General features: G+C 40.4%; 1 protein-coding gene across 2 annotated transcripts in view; it reads right to left on the bottom strand.

Moving 5' to 3' along the window:
• Positions 1 to 25,511, bottom strand: part of slc25a22a (solute carrier family 25 member 22a) — a 125,645-nt gene that overhangs the window by 83,263 nt on the left and 16,871 nt on the right. The window contains exon 2 of one of the 2 annotated variants that reach the window (XM_059651904.1): positions 21,533 to 21,678. The exons of the other annotated variant lie outside the window; for it this stretch is intronic. The gene's annotated coding sequence lies outside the window, so the exon portion shown is untranslated. The remainder of the gene's footprint in view (positions 1 to 21,532; positions 21,679 to 25,511) is intronic. 2 annotated transcript variants of the gene reach the window in all.

The following is a 25,511-nucleotide window of genomic DNA, read 5'->3' as shown; positions in this document are numbered from 1 at the left end:
AAAGCAGTCTCAGTACCCTTGTTGAAAGAGGGGAAGATAGAACACAAAAGGGAAAGTAACTATTTGTTATTACTCTGCGAGCACGTCAAAATTAGTCAATCACATCAACAGATACGGCTGAAATTGCTCCCCCGCCCCACCGCAAGCTGAGCAACCTTAACATCTGTGATCAGGGCATGAATGAGAGCCATTTGACTGAGATACAGGAAGACCCTGGGGGGAAAAGAATCTTCTATTTATATAGCATCTTTGACTTTGCAAAATGTCCTGGTGTGCTGCTTTGAAGCATTATCAAACAAATTTTGAGAAAACTCAAGAGGAAATATTAGGATAGATGCCCAAATATTTGGTCAAACAGTTAAGTTCAGAACAATAACAAGAGAGAAGTAGAGAGGTATAGAAAGGGGGCTCAGATCTTAAGGCCAAAACAATTTAAGCCACAGCTGACAATGGTCAGGTGAGTGAAATCAGGGATGCACAAGAGGCCAAGACTGAACGACTACAGATATCTCAAGAGGTTGTGGTAAGGAGGAGATCACAGAGATAAACAAGGATGAAGTCAGGAATGAATTTCAAACAAAGATGACTTCTTCAAAAAAAAAATGAGGTGTCGCTTGCCTGAAATGAACTAACCCTGGGATGTTGGTGAACAGGACTTAGTGCGAGATATGCCATGGGCAGCAAAAGTTTGAAGATCTCAAGTCTTAAGAAGGGTACAACACAAAGGGTGGACCTTGGCACATGTTGAAATCAGTGTGTCCAGAGGTAACAATGGCACAGGTGAATGTTTCAGCTTTGATGACTTTGGTCTTCTCAACATTTAGCTGGTGGAACTTTCTGCACCAGATGTCAGTCAAGCAGTGCAACAAATTAAAGGCAATGGGGGGGCGGGGGTGGAATTAAGAAAAGTGTTGGTTGGGTAAAGCTGGATGTCAGTGTGGATGTGTAAGTTGGTACTGCATTTATGGATGATGGTACCAAAATGCAGCTTATTGATGGGAAATAAGAGGTGGTCACCATAGTTAACCAAGCAGGAAGGAGGAGGAGAAGCCATTGTAGTTGACAAGACTAGCTATGACTGCTTAGATAAGCATGAAGCAAGCACCCAGCTGGGAGAAGTGGAAAGGCATTGATGGAGGACAGTGTGGTCAACCTTGTCGAAGGCTGCAGACAGGGTGAATACGGATAGTTGACTGTTATGACGGACTACTTTTCATGACAAGCTGATACTGTGGGAAGACGGAAACCTTACTGGAGCAATTAAAACATGGAAGTTATGGGGTGATAGCTTGAAAGGGCTGAAAAGGAGTGGAAGGCTGGAGGCAAGTCAACAGACTGGAAGAAGAGAGTGGTTAAAACAGGGTTTGAGAAAGATGATGACAAATTTGAGGTAGATGTGAGCAGGAGCTGATGACAGAATACCATTAACATTACACATTACAAACTGGCATGAGAAAGGTTCAAACTTTCACACCAAATCAACCCTTAGCAATTTCTTAGGAAAAATTTTTACTGAGATCAGCTTATGTATTAAATTCTACACATATTAAACAGAAATCAAAAATTCCAAGGTGAACATAAGAACATTGCTAGAATAATTACACATGACGCAACCAGTACACTCATTCATGATCAACAGATTGCCCGAGAACAAAGCTAGACAAAGGATAGTATATTTTACTGAATTGCAATTTATAATGTACAGCAGCAGCAGTGACTCATTCATCTTCAACTAATATACTGTACAAGTCAAGCTGAACAAGCAGAGATTTTCACTTGAAATATACATCGTTCACTCTTGAATTTGTGAACTGCGTTTATGACCATTTAGTTGATTACATCAATTAGAATTAGGACTTTTTTAATGTTTCTAAAAATAATACAGCTGCATTCAAACTGTAGGCATCATTGATATAATTTATCCAACAGCATTGCTCCAAGTTTAAATTATTTTAGTCGATCAATGAACATCTCTAAAGCTTGACTGGGAGTGTGCCAGAGGCAATGACACAGAAATAATGGAACTAGCAGACTTAAATCTTCTTTCCCGGAAGCTTGGTTTTCCTTCAAATGATGAGGATACAATTCTTGTTAGAGAGAACATCAAATAGTTAGTTACTGGTGTGAGAAGCTGAATACTTTCCAATGCACATAAGGATGTAACATTTCATTGTTCAAACCACACTTTATTGGGCACATGACAGGCTCATTACGCAGCTTACAGTAAAGGATCATCTTACACTGAGACAAAGCGTGAAGCTGGACGAACACAGCAGGCCAAGCAGCACCCCAGGAGCACAAAAGCTGACTCTTCAGGCCTAGACCCTCTGATAAAGGGGTCTAGGCCCGAAGTGTCAGCTTTTGTGCTCCTGGGGTGCTGCTTGAGCTGCTGTGTTCGTCCAGCTTCATGCTTTGTTGTCTTGGATTCTCCAGCATTTGCAGTTCCCATTATCTCTCATCTTACACAGAACTTTGTGCAAAAAGCTATTTTTAAACAATGTCATCACAGGATCTTTGCGTGGGTATGGTGACGCACAACCAGGTCTCTGCCAATTCTGCTGTGCACCCATCTGCTGACAGATGTGATCATTCCCCAAGGTGAACTCCATTCAGTTTAATCTTTACTTGTCATGAGCAACTTGCCTTGACTCAGCACATTTCCCCCCACTGTACACAGCCCTCCCTATATCAACAAAGCATCTAAGATTAAAAGTTCCTTAGGGTCCAGAAACAAACGTTTGTATTTGTACAACATCTTTCAAACTTATAAGATGTCTCACAATAATTTACCACCAGTGAAGAACTTTTGAAGTCTATTCACTGATGTAACTACACTTCAAAAGCAGATTCACACTTGCACATGTATAGCAACCTAACAAGAATCAACACACATCAATTAGCATCTCCTCCTATTCAATAACACCTCACTGTTGTCTGGAAATTCAGCAAAAGCTGGGGCCATGTTTAAAGCAAGAATTATACTTGCACAATTGTTCATTTTAGAAGACATCAGACTCAAATAAATTCCATTTATAAACAACTGTTACACATCCTGAATTGGTTCTTCCCAAATCAGGCCTTTGCTTAAGGTAATTCCCCACACACTTGCCCTCTACATTCTTTCCTCCTTAAAGCTGTGTCTCTTAAAATGAAGCTGTATAATATCGCTTTAAAATGAAGCCGTCTAATATCACTATTTCTCAGCTTTAAAAATCAGATTGTTAACACTCCTGCAAACCAGCTAGGGCATTTCACTCCTCTAATGTCTCTGTGTAAATGCAGGTTGTTTAAAATCCTTCACTACTTAACCTCCCTCAATAAAAAGTAACTTAACAGGTAAAGTAGGCAGGACTACCCCAGCTGCCATCATCCAGAGCGACATATTGAAAGTAAATGGTCTTAATTTGACCTATTCAATGCAGAGTCTTCATGGCATGAGCAATGAAGGAGAAGTAAAAAGAAACTAGAAAACAGAATCTAACAACAAAAGTCCTGATGGTACATAAATTGCAGATCTGATAAAGGGAGAAGTTACTGAATCCTTAATTCTGGACTATTTCCCTTGAACAATCCATTTTCCTCTTTTTGTGTTGAATGGACAGACACTAGAGTTAGATTCTTTATAAAACAGCAATAAATAAATGGTTCTGTTTTGTACTTCGTTTCTACAATAACCCGCATTTATTTCATGACGTTGATAACCTATGAGAAGAGTAGATATTAACAACAGTGCCACATGGGTGACCTTCCTGGTAGGGCTGGTTCATAACAGTCTGGACAGGTGACAATAGGTCACTGGACTGAGTGGGCTAGAAGAAGCCAAGATGAGACATAAAACACTGCTATTTTGCTAAAAGTAGCAGAAGCAGAGGTAAAGGGAGGGAAATTTAGCAATTTAAAGGTAGTATCAGCCGTTACCCCCAAAAACGACATTATTTATTCAAATAACTTTCCAATTAAAAATAAAGTGGATCATTTCAAAAAAGCTGCATTTGCAAAGATGATCTTTTTTCCCCCCACAAAGTTTGTATATAGCAATAAATTATTGAACTATAAGAAATATATTAAAATAATGGATATTAACTCATACAATACCATTTGTTGTTTTATTTCTTGTATTACTGTCTGATAGATTGATTGTTTTTCTAGTTGTACTTCGTGGGAACATTGACAAACTGGTAGAACAGGTGAAAGCCAGTCGAGTAGTAATTCGGTTTTGGAAAAGCCACAGAACATTGTAGATATCACCACAGAATATCCAGGTCATTCATAAGCAAACATTTGCTGATACTGCACATTTAACAAAGTAAAATGTCCCAAGGTCCTTCATAGGAGCGGATGATGTTTGACACTGCACAATAAAAGGAGATATTAGAGCAAATGACCAAGGACTAGTGCTTAGGAAGGATAATTCAGAGTTTAGCACTTTGGAAGCTGAGTGAAATACCTCCAGTTTAAAACCAGGGATATCCTCCCCAAGAGGCCAGAATTGGAGGATATCACAGAGGATGGTAGGGCTGGAGAAAATATCCAAGACAGGGTGGTTACTCACAGGGAATACATCACAGTGTAGGCTTCAGGCCATATGCAAGTCCATCTGTTTACAGAAATTCAACTCCCTAACAGGAATATTTGAAAGGAAGTGAATTTTATAGTTGTTGCTTCCTCCCTATGGCTTCTGAATATTCTAAATCAATTGATCACTCTCTGAAAATCCATTAGTTATATAAACCACTGGAATGACTCATTCCATGTCTCCAAAAATTAATGCACAAAGGAATACAATACTGAAGTGACAAGATACCATTATAATCGTGGTAACTGTAACAATTGCAAATAAATCAACTGTATTGCAATAAATCAAGCATTACTGTCACAAACTTGTTCTTCTTTTCTAAGGCCCTATAGTGCACAAAGTAAGAAAACAAGTATGAATTGGTGAACAGTAATATTTCCTTTCAAGTCAATCATTACACAGAATTTTATTATCACTTAAGAAAGCAACAATCTTGTTATAGGAGAACTACCTGTTTTGTTGTGTGACTTCGTGTTATGGAAAATCATCACAGAAAATCGCTACACTGTGCAGTAGAAAATTTGAGTTATCCAAAAAGCATCCACTATTCATCTATCGTGTTACAGCTAATTCAGGTTAACGAAACATGCATTCTAGCAGAACTACCTGTATTGCAATTTTCTCTTAAAGTGCGGGGAACAAATACTGCTGACTCTGAGGATGCAGCTTCCAGTGAGAAATTAAAAACTATTTTGATATAAAACTAGGATAACCAGATTTTCCAAAGTCAAAAGCAAGGCAAACTAAAATCCTATGATAAGGCAGGACTCCATGAAAATAACCATGTTAGTTGACCAATGGCAGAGTCTGAGGGAGGGGCACTTGAATGTAGGAGGTCTGTTCCAAGAATATATCCAAATCAGTCACACCCTATGCTGTAGCATATTTATAAGGAAGCATTAGAGGTATTTCAGAAGTATGCAATGACATCTCTGAATAGACTGATTAGAAAATATCTTTAAAAGACATAAACAGCAAATAGAGTGATCAGCAGCAAAAAGGTAGAGACAACTTTCTTAGAGATGTCAAGTAGACTGGGTGGTGACATAGGGTTACAGATCCATTGCATGAAATACAATGTGGTGGTGTTTATGCAAAAGACAATGAAATCTCGTATAAATTTTCTCTATGACCTGTTTATGTTTGCTAAAAGAAAAAGGAGAAAACCAAAACATTTGAACATTTTTTTGCAAAGGATTTGGGGACACAGAAGCATTTAAATGAAAAAAACCAGCACAGCCTCAGCAATATCAGGACATCTGGGTCATCCTATATTAAAAACATAGAAGGGGAAGCAGTTTCTTTTTGGCTATTCACATGCCAAAAAGCAACACCACAATGAACAGGAAGCACACTTTTCACACAGGGAAATGCCTATTGCGAGAGAGAGAATACTAATCTGTTGGACGGCCAAAAAGTCTGCCTTTAGGCTCCATTATTAAATCCTACCGACTGAGAAAGGAAAAGGAAATGGGTTCACAAGGGATTAAACGTTAAGCACTTGAATATCAAAGCTGCAGACAGATGCTCACTCATTCATACGTTATCTTGTAAACAAAGCAGTATTTTAAAAGTAGTCAAGGAAAACACAGATCTGGAAAAAAACATGCTATAGCAAAATTGCTTTTCAGTGATTAAACAGATTACATATTGGATCATTAACAAAACAGGATGGCACGTCCAATCTGTTCATGTATGGACTTTACTAGTACATCCTTTTTGTTCAATTAGTAGACTGAGAATGTATCACATTAGGACCGTGGTGAGACAATAAAATATACTTTCCAGGACAAAGTATTAAAATTTCCAAAGACTTAATTGCCTTCCCAAAGGCATACTATAACTAATAAAACATATCTCGTAACACATATTTATCACAAAAGCCTTCTGTCTTGTAGTAATATCACGAGTCAGCAACTCAAAAGAGGAGCAAGTCTAAAGGTGCTTTGATCTGAGCACAGCAGAGGAAACAACTGACCAGAGGTCAATGTCTAAAGGCAGAGGGATTGATAATTGAGTCAATCAGTTGGCTGACACACATAACAGGCAGGGGCTTGAAACTGTGTTTGCATACATACACAGTATGGACAGAACTGAATGGCTGCCTGCATAATTACAGGCACTTACTGTTACAAGTTAATGGACTGAGTCAGTTCAAGATAATGATAGTCTTGTATCACAGAATGTCATTAAGAGTCCACTTCACTAACACTTCTGTCAGGTTTGTAATATTTACCTTTAATCTTAAAATACTATGGATATAGAAATTCACCAGCTGATCCCTACGCTTCTGGGACAAAAGAATAATTTGCACGTTTTATATGATAACATGAAGCAAGTGAAAATTTCATTTCCTTCATGCCTCAATTAACTCACTCTTAAAGTAGTAGGTAAGCCAATAACCATTATCACAGCTGTTTGTGGAATGTTGCTAAGCAGCAATTGGTTGCCTTGTTTCTGATATTGCAACAGCATAAAAAAAATTTAATTGGCTGAGATATAGACTGAGATGTAATTTAATTTTAATTGCTTCTCTTTCGTAGATGAAAGACTTGCAAGCAACATTTCCATCTGTAGTGACTGTAATGAAATCAGTCAGGTAGACCTCACTGAACAGGAGTTCTCTAATTGGGGCTGCTAACTTCGACCAGTCAGGAAGCCCTGGCCAACAGTTCAAAACAGGAGAGTCAGAGGTTCTGCTCACTCTTAGTGCTTGCTCAGTGTCAAGGACTCTCCATGTGTATACAAGGGATGACTTGGTTACAGGATACTGGACTCTGTGGAGTTATTTCATCATCCATCCCCTTGGCAATCAAACTCAGCACACTCAGTTAGAGGAAGCAGTGGTGTAATGGTATTGACACTGAACAAGCATTAGAGATTAGAGGCTAATGTTCTGGGGACGCGGGCTTGAATCAGACCAGAAGATAGTGAAATTTAAATTCAATAACACCTGTAATTAAAAGCTAGCCCAATAGTGAATACGTGATCACTGGCATTTCCTTCACTAATGCTCTTTAAGGAAGGAAAATTGATGCCATTACCTGACCTGCATGTGACTCCTGACCCACTGTAATGTGGTTTGTGCTTAACTGTCCTCTGGAATGACCTAGCAAGTCACTCAGTTGTATCAAACTGCTCCGAAGTCTAAAGGATAGAAATGAAACTGGATAGACGACTTGGCATCAACTGAGGAACCAGAAATGACAAAGGCAAACATGCCCATCAACCATACAAAGTCTTCCTTACTAACATCTGGGGACTTGTGCCAAAATTGCAAGAGCTCTCTCACAGACTTGTCAAGCAACAACCTGACATTATCATTCTCATGGAATCAAACTTTACAATGTCCCAGACAATGCCATCACCAACACTCGTTATGTTCTGTCTCACTGGAAGGAAGCAAGACAGATCCATGACAGGTGGCAATATAATGAGATACAGCTGGGAAAGAGTCGCCTTGGGGCTCCTCAGTGATTATGAGTCAAATGCGGGCAAAGAAATCTTCTGATAATGACCCACCCTTCCCCTCCCCTTGATGAATTAGTACTCCCCTGTGTTGAGCACCATCACTTGGGGGAATAATTGAGAGCAGCAAGGGTGCAAAATGCACTCTGGGTGGCGAACTCCAAAGTCTACCGTCAAAAATGGCTCAGTAGCATCACAAATGACTGAGATGATCAGTACTAAAGGACACAGGTGCTAGATTGAGTCTGTAGCAAGTGGTGTGACAGCCAACAAAGGGGGCAAACCTGAGACATTATCCTCACCAATCTACCAGTCACAGATGCAGTAAACCACAACAGTATCAATAAAAGTATCTTGCGGAGACAAAATTCCATCTTCATACTGAGGATGCCCTCAATCATGCTGAATGGCACAACCATCACACTAAAGTGGGTCATTCTTTGAAGAGACCTAGCAACGGAAAACTGGGCATCCATGAGGTGCTGTCAGCCATCAACATCAGTGGAACTGTATTCACTCACAATCTGTGACCTCAAAGCACAGCATACCCTCCATGCTATCACCAGCAACCCAAAAGACAAAGCTGAAGTATTTGCATCCTTCTTCACCTAGAAGTGCTGAGTGGAAGATCCACCAGATGCCAGACAATGACCTGCTCCATTGCTGGTGTCACTCTTTGCTGTTGAAAAGCATCACCATCACTATGGTCCCCACCGACTCCACTATCCTGGAGAATATGATTGAACAGATTCTAAAATATACCAGCTATATAACCATTGTGGCTGTAAGAACAGATCAAAGGGACTAGGAATTCTGCAGTGAGTAACTCAGCTTGTGTCATCCCACTGCTGACCAAACATCAGCAAAGCACAAGTCAGGAGTGTAATGGAATACTCCTCGGTTGCCTGGATGGGTGCAGCTCCAACAATACTGAAGAAGCTTGATATTATCCGAGACAATACAGTCCAATGGAATGTGCACCTCATCCATCACCTTCAACATTGAATCCGTTCTCTGCTGATGCACAAAGGGTGCCATCTATTAGATGTACTGCAGTAACTCATCAGGACTCGTCCAACAGCACCTTCCAAATATGTGCTCTCCACCATCCAGAGGGACAAGTATAGCAGATGCACACCACTACTTGCAAGCTCCCCTTCGAATTACACCATCCTGACTTGGGAATGTATTACAATTCCTTCATTGTCACTAGGTCAAAGTCCTGGAACTCCTCTCCCAACAGCACTGTGGGTGTTCCTACACCGCAAAGACTACAAAGCTGCAACTCACCACCACCTTCTCCAGGGCAATATTGGATGAACAATGAATGGTGACTCAGCCAGTGATGCCCACATAACGCGAATGAACGAAAAGCAAAAAGAGGAAAATCCTCTCGGACTGCTGTCATTTTGCTTCTCAAATTTGGGGGCAAACAGCTCTGGTAATCAACACTAGGCAGAAACCTAAGCAGAAACAGTGTAGAAACAGTCAATTGATTACTGAGCTTTGATGTCAATTTTATCTTAGGATTAGTGTCCCGAACTGGAAAGAACAGTGAAAATTGCAGTCTCTACAGCAAAAACAGATACTTCCTAATGAATCTGTAGAGAGATGTTAACACACACCTCCAGAACAGGTGGGACTTGAACCCGGCCCTCCAGGTTCAGAGATAGGGACACAACCACAGCACCCCAAGAGCCCAGTATGGTAACAACTAATGAGATCACAGCTGCCAACAGCTGAGCAATTAAATTCCAAGTTTGAGTCCCAAGGTGTTTCTTTTTCCACAGCACGTGAATCAATGTCGATTGAGTCACTTAAATAAGTCCTCCTTTACAGTCTTCCTTACGTCTTTTGGTTATTTTCCTTCAATAACATCTACTGCATTTTCTATTATTCACAAAATACTTCTCTACTTTTCATTTTCAGTGTCTGTTTTTTTTATCCCCACTATCTGTATCAATTTTTCAAATTTTTTCTTTCCTCTTTCTCTCCCAAAGACAGATAGTTATCCTGGACTTCAACATACAGGAATCATACATCTCACCCAGTCAACTGTTCATTGGGGTGGGCACGGTCAGCCAGCTATCTGCAAACCAGTCCCTCCCGAGGGTAATCAGTAGTAGCAGCCCTTGTTCAGATTAAGCAAAACATCCTAAATTCAGCTCAGCCCAACAAACAGCACAAAGCAGGAACCGAAGCTAGACTTTCCTGGGCTCCATATTCCATCACATACTGATTTCATTTAAATCATGGTAGGGGTTCAGACTCAGCCTCCTAAAGTCTCAACAGTTTATGGCCTGTCACCATTATGGGCAGTTTCTTTAACTCCTTCAGACGCATCGTTTTACAAGTAGGCTATCCAAACATTTATTGCCATCTCACCATGATTTAAAATCACTTTCTACAAACTGCGCTCAAATATTTACTTTTGCAACTATTGCCTCGAGACAAAATGCTTTCAAATATTTGATCAACTCACACACCCAAATAAAATCCCTGCTGTTGCTTATTATAAATTTGTCTCACATTATGTAATCGCACCTCCCATACCTAGCATTGACATACATTAACTTTTAATTATTAAAGGCACTCTGTTCAAAGGTAGATCTTACCATAGAGAATACTGAGTGTTCTTCATTAAGGACCACATGGAGACTTATTGGAAATATTCCCACTAGCGGCAAAAGAAAAGTTACTAATTAAATTGGATCGGTTACTGTGAAGAAAGAAATAGAATTCAGATCCCTGTGTTACAGAATATGACTTATCACCATATTCCACAAAGAAAAAGGTTACGTTGAGCTCAGGCATGTACAGCTAAGAACTATGCGCTCAACATTAGTTGGAAGGATGTTCAAAAACTAAGAAAAAGTTTTAAGAATTGAAAAATTTTACTCCTAAATTTAAGATTTGATTTTAACTTCCTACATCAAGCACTGTTCAGGCAGTGGGGCAATTAAAGCTGGGAGGGAACGTACCTAATTTTGTTCTTTTAACTCCAATTAGACTAACTGAAATTTTACATTGTCAAAGGGGTAAGCGCACTAGCCCCAAAATGCCTCTTTAATTAAAAAGAAACTACCATCAGACCCCAATTTCCAGTTTCACGAGGCCTAGTCAGAGCAGCTGTGTTGGCTTCCCAGCACAGAAAAAGGCTGTCAGGAAAAGCTGTCAAGACCCAAAAGTTGCCTCGGCCAAAGGCAGGAATGTTCCTGTGAATCCCCTGCCGTAGTCTTCCTCAGCCCCCAGCTGCAGGATTCCCTTGTTCACGCTTCTGCCTTAATTTAATAGCCTGGTACCATTAAGCTAAGTAGCAACTGGCTATCAGACCCATCGGAAGCGCTTCTCACCGCCTTGTTTTCCTGAAGAGGAGTAATCAAGCCCTTAATGTCAATGCCCAGAACTCCCAACGCAGACACATCATCCACAGAAACACAGCACAGCTCCCCCACTCTTTCCCAACAAGGTACTTCAGTCCCAACCTCAAAGAGAGGTTTGACTAACTCTGCTAGCTTGTCATTTTCTACTTCGTCCATCAGTTAAACTTCCTGCTTCTCATAGTGGGACCGACTGTATGAGGTTTCTTAAGTAGTTTTCACAGCAATTAGAACCAAATTGAGTTTGTCCAAGCAACTTTCTGTCAGATGTTTCTGGCTGACAGAAATAGATTTCTCCGTCCATGAATCTGTACTGTAACAGAATACCAATCTGAAGTGGTTAAGGAACACAACCCTTTATTCTACCAAATAGTTTGGTGAAAAAAAAATTACCTATCCAACATCATATTTTGTTAGGTATCAACCAGTAAGTACTTCAGTTAGTGCTAGCTCTGCACAGTTAGAGCTAGGGAAGAATTGAGAGGTACTGGAAGTCTTAAAATTCTTGGAAAGTTCATAGTTTCCTACAGTCCAGCAATGAAAACTCTTTTTGTTTGGATACTGAGCTGTGAACAACAAATTGTTTCTTAATCTTGAAGTCTTGATGATTCTGGATTACTTGATTTGTGTTTTCCCCAAACACAAGCCCGAAAGTAGGTCAGTGGGATGGCGAGACATATCACATAAAATAAGCGCCCATCAACTGCAGCCCTGAGCAGATCAAATCAGCAGACATTATCAAGGGGAGGTGGTCAAATAAAAATGCAAAGTAACCGAGGATAAATTTATCAAACAGAAACAAAGCACACAAAATTACACAATCAACCAACAGTGATTTTGTGGTTGACATCAAGCAGATGATCAGTTTAGTTTGCATCATCACGATTAATGAATCATACTTAGCACAGTCCTCTGCATGTGAAACAACATAGGCTGCAGGAAGGAGAGCGAAGGTGTTAGTTAACATGATTAATCTTGGAGGCTGCTTCCAAAGGCAGGAATGATAACAGGAGGGGAACAACGGGCCCAATGCCACCCTTATCATGACAGCCACCTTTGTGTCCGACTGCATCTAAATACGTGCAGATTCTCGGTATGCAAACACCAAGCGTCACTTCATGTTGCAGTTCTGGTGCTGCAAAGGATGTAAACGGCCTCATCGCCACGGAACACCCCAAGTAGTTGGACCGTTCTGTACGACCTGTCCTTCGTAGGGAAATTAACAAGACAAAGTCCTTTCACCATAGGTCCATCACAAAATGGTCAGCACATAGCATTCTTGAGAACCTGAGGGAAAAGGAGAGGGTGGGTCCTGTTGTATGTTTCCCTGAGCAGATTGTCAAAATTCTGACAGTTTGCCTTATCACCAGAACTTTCCAACAAGCACCAAGACATTGCTTGGCTGGTGGGGAGAAGGGTATTACCTGTGAGATCCATCACATATGCCCAGTAGGTCTGCGCCACCGCATGCTGCCCTGAAGTAGCTGCAGGGTGAGGGGATTGGTTTGACGGTGTCACACATCACCTTCGAGAACATACCTTTGCAAAGGAAGCCTGGAGAAAGATGCAGTGGTTTTTGTCGAGGCTCATCCTGAACAGCTCCATGATATGGTGGGACTGTGCTCTATGGTCTGTTCCCTGGGACGCACACCAGGATAAACATCCACTGCACCTGAAGGACCATCAAGTCGGTGAAAGTCACTCTTTAACCGGCCCGAAATTTTTTGGTCTTCCAGAACAAGGAGTTGGCCTCAACCAAGTGTTGGAGACTGCCACATTGCAAAGTTCGAGACTACATCCTGAGGGACGCACTAAAGCTTAGTGCAGTTGCTGCTAAGGTGCAGTGGGGAAAGACCACCATCTACAGTCTTCCTGCTGAAGGTAAATGGGAGTCTGTTCAATTATCAGACCATCCTAGTGCCTCAAATGTATGTAAATACAGCATTGTATGTGTAAGGGAGGTCTTTGTTTTCTTTTGGATAAAGTCAAACTCCAATGTTTGTTTTGCTTCCTTGAAATGCTACTGTAGAGCACAGAACTGATTTGCAACAATGTACAATAGAGAAAGATATTTTGATAAAAAGTAAAATACAGCTTCAAAATAAAAAAAGGAGGAAAAGTAATTCAAATTGATTTTGCAAAATCAAATTCTAAGATGCTACATGTTTGCTTCCTGTAGAAAGAAATGGAGGTCATCTTCAAGACTCTCGCCATTGTTCCTGGAAGAAAATCATGGGTGTTGTCAAGTATGGTTCTATTTATGAAACTTCAAATGACGTGTAAGAAGAAAAAGCAGTGTAATAAATGCTGTTGTCACGAGGCGAGGGTAGTTGGAAGGTATCAAAAGGAATAGAGTGCTGTCACATCAATTAAACTAACCCAAGCCCTGCCACAAAACTAGTTCTCAGAGCAGTAAACCACACAAGACACTGAACTTTTCTTGATTTGCACAAAATATTAAGTAACAGTCAAACATTGAAAGTAGATGCAAGATTATTAATATTTACAACTTATCTTCAGAGGGCTTTTAGCTCAAATATGATAAGAGCTTGTATTATTTGAATGCATATTGAGCCAAGGAGTGACCATTTGTGTATTAAGTTTTAACTATTTAATGCTTTTGTCTGCCCATCAACTTGACAGACTTGTTATTTAACGTGTATCAACCCATTTAGCACCTGTACCAAACCATCAGGCAGTACATAATTGGAATGCATTACGCCTCCCTACATTAATGTCCTATAATTTCTAGCTGGTGGCCAAACAGTCCACTTAAAGAAATCAGCCAAACAGAACATCCTCAGTTTTCCTCTTCTTTCTAATGGTTCACTAATACATTGAAAACTGTTCATGTTTTTCAGTTACACTCAGATTTGGAACTAAAACACTGAATGAGTTAAAAGTCAAGAGATGTAACTCTGTAAGTGGATACACTGATAAGTGTGCTGTTAAATTGACCTCAATGATCAGAAATCATTTACCATTGAGATAACAGTAGTAAGAACAGCCCTTTTGAAGCTCCCAACTATGCAAACCAATATCACAAATTGGATTCAGTCATCTTGTCTTCATAGGCTGGACAAGCAGAAGTTAGAAAACTCATTTTACCGTGAGAACACAGGTCCTCTTGAACCCAGAACGAGGAATGCAAGTGCCTTGTCGTTGGCGGTTGCAAAGACATTTTGCTAAGTTCGATTATTTTTAAATGAAGGGCACTTCATTTGATTGCAGTGATTGACTGCCATTCAGAGATGTCACTAGAGATGTCATGTGAATGTCTGGGTCAAATGAAACTTTCAAATGAATAAAAACAGGCAAGTAGATTTGGGGCAATAAAATGTGAGGCTGGATGAATACAGCAGGCCCAGCAGCATCTCAGGAGCACAAAAGCTGACGTTTCAGGCCTGGACCCTTCATCAGAGATGGGGATGGGGTGAGTGTTCTGGAATAAATAGGGAGAGAGGGGGAGGCGGACCGAAGATGGAGAGAAAAGATGATAGGTGGAGAGGACCAGTATAGGTGTGGAGGTGGGGAGGGGATAGGTCAGTCCAGGGAAGACGGACAGGTCAAGGAGGTGGGATGAGGTTAGTACGTAAGAGATGGAGGTGCGGCTTGGGGTGGGCAGAAGGGATGGGCGAGAGGAAGAACCGGTTAGGGAAGCAGAGACAGGTTGGACTGGTTTTGGGATGCAGTGGGTGGAGGGGAAGAGCTGGGCTGGTTGTGTGGTGCAGTAGTTGGAGGGGACGAACTGGGCTGGTTTTGGGATGCGGTGGGGGAAGGGGAGATTTTGAAGCTGGTGAAGTCCACATTGATACCATTGGGCTGCAGGGTTCCCAAGCGGAATATGAGTTGCTGTTCCTGCAACCTTCGGGTGGCATCATTGTGGCACTGCAGGAGACCCATGATGGACATGTCATCCACAGAATGGGAGGGGGAGTGGAAATGGTTTGCAACTGGGAGGTGCAGTTGTTTATTGCGAACCAAGCGGAGGTGTTCTGCAAAGCGGTTCCCAAGCTTCCGCTTGGTTTCCCCAATGTAGAGAATGCCACACCGGATACAATGGATGCAGTATACCACATTGGCAGATGTGCAGGTGAACCTCTGCTTAATACGGAAAGTCATCTTAGGGCCTGGGATAGGGGTGAGGGAGGAGGTGTGGGGGCAAGTGTAGCATTTCCTGCTGTTGCAGGGGAAGGTGCCGGGTATGGTGGGGTTGGAGGGCAGTGTGGAGCGAACAAGGGAGTCACAGAGAGAGTGGTCTCTCTGGAAAGCAGACAAGGGAGGGGATGGAAAAATGTCTTGGGTCGTGGGGTCGGATTGTAGATGGCGGAAGTGTCGGAGGATGATGCGTTGTATCTGGAGGTTGGTGGGGTGGTGTGTGAGAACGAGGGCGATCCTCTTTGGGCGGTTGAAGCAGGGGCAGGGTGTGAGGGATGTGTTGCGGGAAATGCGGGAGACGCGGTCAAGGGCGTTCTCAACCACTGTGGGGGGAAAGTTGCGGTTCTTGAAGAACTTGGACATCTGGGATGTGCGGGAGTGGAATGCCTCATTGTGGGAGCAGATGCGGCGGAGGCAGACGAATTGGGAATAGGGGATGGAATTTTTGCAGGAGGGTGGGTGGGAGGAGGTGTATTCTAGGTAGCTGTGGGAGTCGGTGGGCTTGAAATGGACATCAGTTACAAGCTGGTTGCCTGAGATGGAGACTGAGAGGTCCAGGAAGGTAAGGGATGTGCTGGAGATGGCCCAGGTGAACTGAAGGTTGGGGTGGAAGGTGTTGGTGAAGTGGATGAACTGTTCGAGCTCCTCTGGGGAGCAAAGTAGATTTGGGGTTCTGAACAGCATGACATCAGCAAATACCAGAACAAACTCAAGGGCTTATAGAATAATTCCTGCTCCTAAAGCACATCTAAATGGATTAGGGGAAAGGCACAGTCAGGCTTGGCTATGATGATGCATCTCTTCAATCAAGTTAACCACTAACTGTCTGCCTAAAGTGATATTTTGAATAAATTTACTATCAGAAAAGAAACAGCGCCAAAGAGATCATGACCATTTATTAGTCCTTTAGAAAGAAGATGCCTGAAGTATCTGGTGACATGGACATGTAAAAGAACAGAGGACCAGCCCAAATGTCTAGCTCCATCACTTTGTTTCCAAAATTACCAGGTGAAATCAACTCAAATTTTCACTGACATTATAGTGCTGCATTTTGATATTTAGCCTAATTTGCAATTAAAAAACCCACATTTTATCAAAGTGCACAAGTTACTTGCTAAAAAATCACCAGACTCAATCACATATTAGGATCTCTTTCTTAGCCATCCTAATGACTCAGTGGGTAAAGTGCATGCCCAGCACCTCTCTCGGTAAAGTTCTTGCATTCACTCCAAATCTTGTTTGGACTTCATTGATTTCAGAGCTCTTGTTTGCTGATAACAGCTTACACTTGTATAGAACCATTAACATTCTTCTCGAAAACTTTAAACCATTATCATTATTAAATATTCCTAAGTGCCTCAATTAAGCTTTAAACTAGAAACGGGGGCAGAATAAGAGGAAATAATAATTTAAAGATAAATGCAGGACAAGAGCAAAGGACAGAGTACAGAAAGTGATAAAGATAATATTAATATGCCAGCAATGGGAAGGTTTTTACTAGCAATAATAAAATGCCAGATATAAATGCATTTTGCCTAAATACTGTTGGTGCAACACTGACAAAAGAAACAGTCAAGAAGTGTGAGAAAGCACCAAAGGCAAGATGGTGACAGATATCCAAGAAAGAGCTCTGCACATGAATGTGTACAGCACAAGAAATAAAACATATCTCTTAAAGGCACAAGTTAAAATCCAAGGACATTATGTAGTGGCTATGACAGAGGCTGAGCTATCAAGTGGGTACGACTAAGGTCTAATAGTTCATGGTAGAAAACCTTTACAAACCACTGGAAAAAGGTACAAATACTGCATTGAAGTGAAAGATTTCAGCAAGCAAGAAGGGAGTGAGAACTCTGCAGATAAGAAAAAGGAACACTCAAGGGTGTAATATTTCGTGGAATCTCTTAAAAATTTGATTGCGTTGATTTAGTGGACGGGTGGGGAAGAGGGAGTGACACAAAAATGGATATCAAGGAAGCATATAGCAGAGGCAAAGTGATTGAAATGAGAGACTTATTTTCACAACTGGGAGAAGCAGAACAATTCAAACAGTAAAGGCAATCCAAATTCTTTTCGTGTGTGCTATTATTAATAGATATAGCAAAGGTCAAGGAAAGACTGTCTTAGAGTTGAATAATAGATCCCAGCAAGGGATCAACTTACAAATAATGATCATAATTGATTCAAAGTTTGAGAAGGACGAAGAAAAGTTACAGACAAAAGTTTACAGGCTAAGCAAAGCAAATTTCCGAAGGATGATAAATACATTCAGCATAGTAAATTGGGCTTTATATTAATGGTGAGGAAAGCTTTTAAAGAAGTATTTGATTCAGTACATAATCAGTATAGTCCCGTAAAAGCTCTACTTTTGCGGTCATTCAACTATGATTAATAGATGAGAAAGTGTCAAAAGGAAAGCTTTGCACAAATACAAGGAAAAGTGGAACTGCTGCTGATCAGCATGGTTATAAAGACTGAAGCTCAAAGTTCATGACAAGAGATACAAAAGGAAATATTAAAATCTTCAGAGAAAATTCAAAACTAACCTCAATTCTTGATGAATTAGATTAACAGAAAGAGTGACAAACAGGAATATGGAGCCACTGAGGACAAGACAGAAACTGAAATTGACACTTTGTATTCATTCGGAGTAGAACAGGACAAAGTGTAGTGGGTTTCAGGACTCAAGAAAAAATGGAATAGCAAGATGCACCAAAAAGCTGAGAAGAGGTAAATGGAATAAAAAGGGACTTGTGTGGAGCGTGAACATTCAGGAATGGATATCCAAATGGCTGGTGTCTGTGTCACATATTCCAGGTTAAAGAAGCACACACAATTGGGGAAGCTCCCTTGAGACACAGTTTGATAATGGGTTGGGAGAACACAAAGTAGAGTTAAAGGGGAAGCAATCTGACTGGCAACAGGGAACACCTTTGGGTCTCAGCTCCACATAATCATTAATCACTTGATGGAAGCAGTAAGAGTTGAATATCCAAGTTTGCAGATGACACCAAGTTAGGAGACATGATAAGTTGTGTAGTCAAGAGCTAGAAGTGCAAAGGGACACAAACAGATTAAATGACTGGACAAAGAATGGCAGATAAGTTCAGTGTAAAACAAATGTAAGAGCATCCATCCTATATCTAGGAATTACAGGTCAGTTTTTAAGTAGCAAGAGATTAGGGACTGTGAAGCAAAGGAATTTGGGTGTCCAGAGACAATGATTACTCTAAACTTGTGCACAGGTACAGTGCACAATCAAACACAATCGTTGGACTATTGTATGACCGTTCAAGGAAATTAGAATAAAATGGGGAGGAAGTGAAGTTTCAGTTGTATAAAGCCTTTGACAGAACCACTGAAAATACAGTACTCAATTTGGGCATCAAACCACCAAAAAGATTTGTTAACTTTGGAACGAGTATAGAGCAGAATCAACAAAGTTAGACCAGTAATAAAAGAGCTTATATTGGTTGAGAACATAAGAGAATAGGTTGCATAAAATTGGAGCAAGGTCCTAGAAAGAAATGCAAACATTTGGTACATGATAATTCCAACACCAGTAAGCAGGTAGAATTTGGAAGACAGGATATCGTACAGCACAGAGACTCCAGAGGACGGGTTGCAAACTGGGAGGAAATTGCAGAGGTGGATGTAACTAATTTACAAAAGGAATTTGTAATGTGAATATGTAAGATGGCAACGGTGGAGAACATACTGGAGAAGTGTCAGTGTTCCTGGAATTTTATCCACGAATCACCTTTGTCAGAAAAAGGGGGCAGGAAATAGACAGAAAAAATGTGCATACCAAAGTGACACTGAAAAATCTATCTGCTTGCAAATCCCAAATGTAGTCAACAGCTTCTTTGCCTCACAGATTCAGCATGACGTACCTCTGCAATGCTGACTCCTAACCAACTGAGCATGAAAGCAGTGGTATGCGAAACAATCATGTGACAAGTTCCTAATCCACCACAAATTATACAGGTTATACATTCTTGCAAGTTAGGCATCGCACATAACACTGTTCGGTGATTAGCTTTATAAATTGTGGGACTTTTTCAAAATAGAACACTAATTAAACCAAAAAGCACTGCACAAGCAAAACAGTCTTTGTAATGTACATATTTAATATTCAAATGTTATCAGGAAAGCAATCAGCTGTCAATGACACGAGCACATTCAACATGGAAAGAAAGCAGCTAAGGAAAGGAAGACCTAGGAAGAATATGCTGTTGAAAAAGGAAGCATGTAAAAATAATGATTGTGGTCATGATGGTAAAGGTCAGACTAAGAAGTTGTAAATTGAGATTTATTCTCCCCAAAGGGTGGTTTGTCTGCTGCTATATTATGACAGTCAGAATGTAGTTCCAACATCAAAATTATACATCACTAGGATGCATATACTTGTCACAAAGATGTTCAGTTTGTTTTAAAAGGTCAAGCTGGCTTAGATTGAGTAAAAATAGTCAAGAGAAATTTAGGATAGAGATACATTCTATACAGAAAACTGACCTGGTTTCTTTAGCCAAAGAGTGAACAAAATAGTTGCTTCAAGTTGGTGAAATTGTTATCAGTTTATAATAATAAACAAAATCAGGCTTCATTCAAAATTACTCAAAATAAACAGTATTGGACCTACTCAACAGTCCTTTCACATTTTGATACAACTGCTTAATCAGTAAAACATCTTGTCTCTGAGAATCTTAGAAAAGGAACTATTCATTCTGTAAATATTTTGAAAAGACAACCTATACAGCCACATTTTAACGCTCTACGATCTCTTATCGAACAATTTTCAAGATTTAATTTGGAGTAATTTTACAATACATCTCAGCTAAAGATAATTTTTCAAAAAGTCACTTTTTCAGATCAATATTATTCAGGCAAAGAGTGGGTAACATGAACTTGATTTCAGCAATGACAAAACAATGAGATTCATTGGTGCATGTGGGTAATCAAAAACCCCATTACCACAACACAGGGGAAGCTCCCTGTCTTGTCACTCTAGAAGACAAGTAAGAGAGGAAAAGGATTTTTGTCACACAAGCAGAAATGCTTTATACCTGGATTAGAAGCAAATGGGCAGTCCGCCAGCAAAAAACTGCAATGCTAAAAAAGGCAGGAAATCTGCAGAGACCAGGGCACAGAGGGACACCTGTCCAGGTGGGGACAGACAGAAACTGGCCGGGGGTGGGGGAGTGGGGACAGACAGCAAGAGAGACGCCGACCGACAGAGACAGACAGACACTGATGAAGACACAGGGATACAGGGAGAGAAAGAAAAAAAGAGAAACAACAATAAAAAGAGAGACAGAGAGAGGTAGATATAGAAAGAGAGAAAGAATCTGAAATAAAAACAGAAACACTCAACAGGATGTGCACCATCTATGAAAAAAGAATCAAAGTTAGCACTCCAGGCCGGTGACCTTTTGTCAGATCTCAGCTTTCACTGATCTGGAACATTGTCTTTTTTTTCCATTTCACTCATGGTGCCTACTGTTCTAAAGAGTTCTGAGGAAGGGTCACTGGACCTGAAACATGAACTCTGATTTCTATCCACAGATGCTGCCAGACCTGCCGAGCTTTTTGCAGCAATTTGTGTTTTTGGTTCTGATTTACAGTATCTGCAGTTCTTTCAATTTTTATGGCATCGAATGTGTTATGTTTTCACCATTTTCTGGTTCTATTTTGGGTAACTTCCCACCTCCTTTGGATAAATGAACTAACATGATTGGCTTAAAAAAAAAACATCCAGTCAGATCTCAAGGTCTCAGTATTGTACACGGAGATAGAAGGCAGTTTAAGTCTGTTACTATAAAAATAAGACACCTATGTTATTAAGGACAGAAAGGTGTTTTTGATAGCATTTATGTTGTCTCAGCTCCAGGTGATCTAGAACCAAAGCAGACTTCGAGGTACAGGAGAATTATATATTTGAGGAGCATACCTGCTAAAAAGAGTCAGCAGCTGAGTGTCTCACACTTTGACGACTGCAATCTTTTCCAAATCAAACAAGCTCCACTCTGCCATTAAACACGCATTTAATGCTGACCTTGATGAGTTACAGGGCAACAATGTGTTCTTTCCTCAACACTAAAAAAGAAAAAAAAAAGAGTGAAGTTTAAAAATCTTGGTCGCATAAAAAAGGGTTTAATGTTTGATAGTCTTTCAGCTAGAATCATTTTATGAACGACAGAATCTTAATTCATGTAATTCTGTAACTTCTCTGATGTGGACGTCTTGAAATTTCTTAGAACCAGGAGTAGATCTGGGAGCCATTTGTCCACCAAATGTACTATTCCATATTGTACAAAACTCCAATTCAAACCTGCCTTGTTGAGTGATGTTGACTAAGTGTGATTCGATTGTTGTTTCTCCTCAATCTTGATCTCCAGTAAAAGGAATAAAGGATATCAAAAGCAGCATGATGAGGTTTCTCACAGAACAAATAAAAAGGTTTTGTTTTGTCTTATTTTGTTTTAACAGGGCCCTATCAATCACAGGGCATACAGTGTTATCATGAGTTATGTAAATATGTGAAAGCACTTTACAAATTCATTTTAGAGTGCAGTGACTATTAGGTGTCAGGAAAAGTGGGAAGGGATTTAACAGAGTTCTCATTAGCTCCTTGTCATTTCACACCGAAATGCCCATTCTCCACTTGCCAAATGCCCATAGTGAAATGAACAGTTCACTGTGCAGGGAAAGGCGGGGACAGTTCCATGCTCCATCACTCTGACGTACAGGATAGTATGCTGCAGCATGCCCAAGAACAGCCCTTGAGCAAGACAGTGGTGTGCATCAAGGAATGTTAGTGAGCATTGTGCCTTCAAAATGACTAAACTGTAATTAAGCTTGCTGCTTCCTCCACTTGGTCAGCCTTGCCTTGTTAACTGATAGACAATCTGTTCCTAATATTTTAAATGGCTGTTATAAAAGAGATAGTCTCATTCTGAAGGGCTACACTGTATCAGTTTCCATTGTGTTCATTCACACATATAACTAAACAACACAAAGTGTTACAATTAGCCGAAAGATGATGGGCAGAAAATTACAATTTGTGGAAAAGTAACATGGTTCCAGAACACAGAGGCAACACAGTTATGATCTTAAAAATAAAACAATATTAATTAAATTGCCTGCTGTATTATGGTTGAAGGATTTAATTGATCAAAATTATCCTGTGGTGCAGTCTCCTTTGCCAATGTTAGCCCATCTGAAACAATAGGTTACAATAATAAGCTAAGGGCTAGGAAATGAGATCTACAGGACCACACAGTATTTGGCACACAGCCAAAATGATCTTGCACTCATTTAAATATTGTAAAATAAGTTTTATGAATCATACGTGTATTGAACAAGCCCCTTTTAAATGTATAATCACTTGCAGAATTGAAACACAAAGCATTAATATGCCATGTTTATACTTCAGTCCTGATTTTCAGAAGACTCTGACAAAAATAGTGCAGGGATAGCAAATGAGTCATATAGGCTGCATGACAGAACCCCTATAGTGTGGAAGCAGGCCATTCAGCACACTGAATCCACACTGTCCCTCCAAACAGCATCCTGCCCAAACACAATCCCTTACCTTATCCCTATACCCCTGCATTTCCCATGGCTAACCTACCAAGTCAGCACATCCCTGGACACTATGGGGTAGTAATTTAACATGGCCAATGCACCCTAACCTGCACATCTTGGATGTTAGGAGGAAACTGTTGCACACGGAGGAAACCCACGCAGACACAGGAAGAATTTGCAAACTCCACACAGACTGTTGCCACAGGGTGGAATCGAATCTGGGTCCCTGGCACCGTGAGGCAGCAGTAATAACCACTGAGCCATCATGCCGCCCCTGGTCAGACAAAGCATTGTACGCTTTCATCCAAATACGGCATTTATGGTGATGATCCTAATTCGTAAGCATAATGCATCATGTAGGGTACAGGTTAAATTCTAATACTTGAAGGAAATATAACCAGATAGTGTGATTAATATTCAGGTACTATCACAATGGACTTGTTTTGAATTTAGGTCCATTGCCCTCTAGAGTCATTTCCCCCAAAATGCAGTTTAATTGTATTCGACCAAAGAAGTATAAAGAACTTTGCCATGGCTGCATTAGTCAACTGGAACATCTCTACAAACTGGGCTGCTGGGGGGGGGGGATGATTTATACCCTATTTATGCTGGGTGGCAATTAATTGGCACCAGTACAACCCTGAAAAACAGCCTTTGAAATCATTTATACTATTTACCTTTGTCTTTTATCCTAGGAGGTTTCTTCAGAAGCACACCACCTGCAATGTTTCCCTTTGAGGACTCCAAAAGGACTAGCATCAACTCATTTACATTACTAATGGAAGCCTCTATAGTACTATAATCCCAGATTGAATAGATTTTTAAAAATTACACATAGTCTCTTAATCTCCAGTCGATGACATTAAATTCCATGCTACACTTTGATCACATAACCAACAATTGACTCTCAGACTTTCAAAGGATACGGCAGTCAAGCCATGGTACACAATTTCCATGCTGTAAGAGATATCTTCACATGGCACCCAGTTGCACTGGGATCTCCTCTGACAAGATATGTTGCCACCAATTTTTTTAAAAATCATGGTTGATACGATGAAGCACTCAAAAGACTTTGGTAGAAGAGGGACACACTTGTGTAACAAAAAGCAGCTTATTAAATACTAAGATAGAAGTTTACATTAGTACAAGACTGGTTAACTGTTACACTGACAGAAATTGAGTATCTACTAAGAGGTGCCAGGCTAAGCAATGTTACATTTTTGTTAACTGTAGAGATAAGACTAACAACTGAAACTTACAACAACAGACAACTAAAACTGACTAGCTCCTCTAACTTACTGTCATGTATATCTCAGTGGGCAAAGGTATACAAAGACTTCACATTTGCCCTTTCAGACTGATGGTCTTGTACAATTATTTGCGCTTCTTGAAGGAAGGCAAATTGCACCCGATATTTGAAAAATAATTTAGGTTGATTTAACAACCTAAATTATTGCGTGATATCTTATGTGGCCTAGACTCAAATATGGAGATGTATTTTCAACGGCATGAATAAAAGTAGGCAGTGCTGATTTTAACCCTTGAAAATCTGTTAGGGAGAGAATCACAGGATATTAACTCAGCATCAATGAATGAACATGATATCTGACCAAACAGCTATTGGTGTATCAACCAGCCCCTTCTCAAGGGCAATTAGGGATGGACAATGAATGCTGCCCTAGCTAATGATGCCCACATCTTATGAAACAATTTTTTTTAAATTTACATCCTTCAGTTTCATTTATTTTTTTAAAAAAGTGACCCCCATCCAAATCAATTTAAAAGAACATCATGCTACACACATGAGCACAGAAATCTTGAAGTTATAAAATCTGTGAAGCCACCAAGTAAGATCATCACTTTATCTGACCTTAGCTTAGATACAGTTGTTACCCACCCTGTTTCTGCAGAGGTAAAAAGAACATCAGCCAGTGTTCCAGCTGTGAATCACTATATTGGGGTTCTACTAAAATTCAAATACCATAACCTCCAGCATCAAAAAGCATGCTGGTACTCGTAATCAGGGTTTATATGTGAAGAATACACGTTTTGGGTACGCAAGAGAGAGCCACTGTAGATCAACACCATGATAAAGTAAAATAACATTTCAATGCACGACTGAGGGAGAGTGGCATCTTTCAGGCCAGATGCCAAACAAAGGCCCCAACACACTATCATAGCGGACCTAAACACATCCATGCCACTTTTTTGAAGAAGAGCATGGTCTACCAAGTCTCCTTACAAATATTCACACATCAAGCATTTCCAAAAGACTGACTGCATAGTCATTTACCATACTTCTGTTTCTGGGACCTTGTTTCCCATTATTTGCCTCCATTAGT

The sequence above is a fragment of the Stegostoma tigrinum genome, chromosome 17 (assembly GCF_030684315.1).
Source record: "Stegostoma tigrinum isolate sSteTig4 chromosome 17, sSteTig4.hap1, whole genome shotgun sequence".
In the NCBI taxonomy this organism is placed as follows: Eukaryota; Metazoa; Chordata; class Chondrichthyes; order Orectolobiformes; family Stegostomatidae; genus Stegostoma; species Stegostoma tigrinum.
This window is presented reverse-complemented; position numbering and strand designations above follow the sequence as displayed.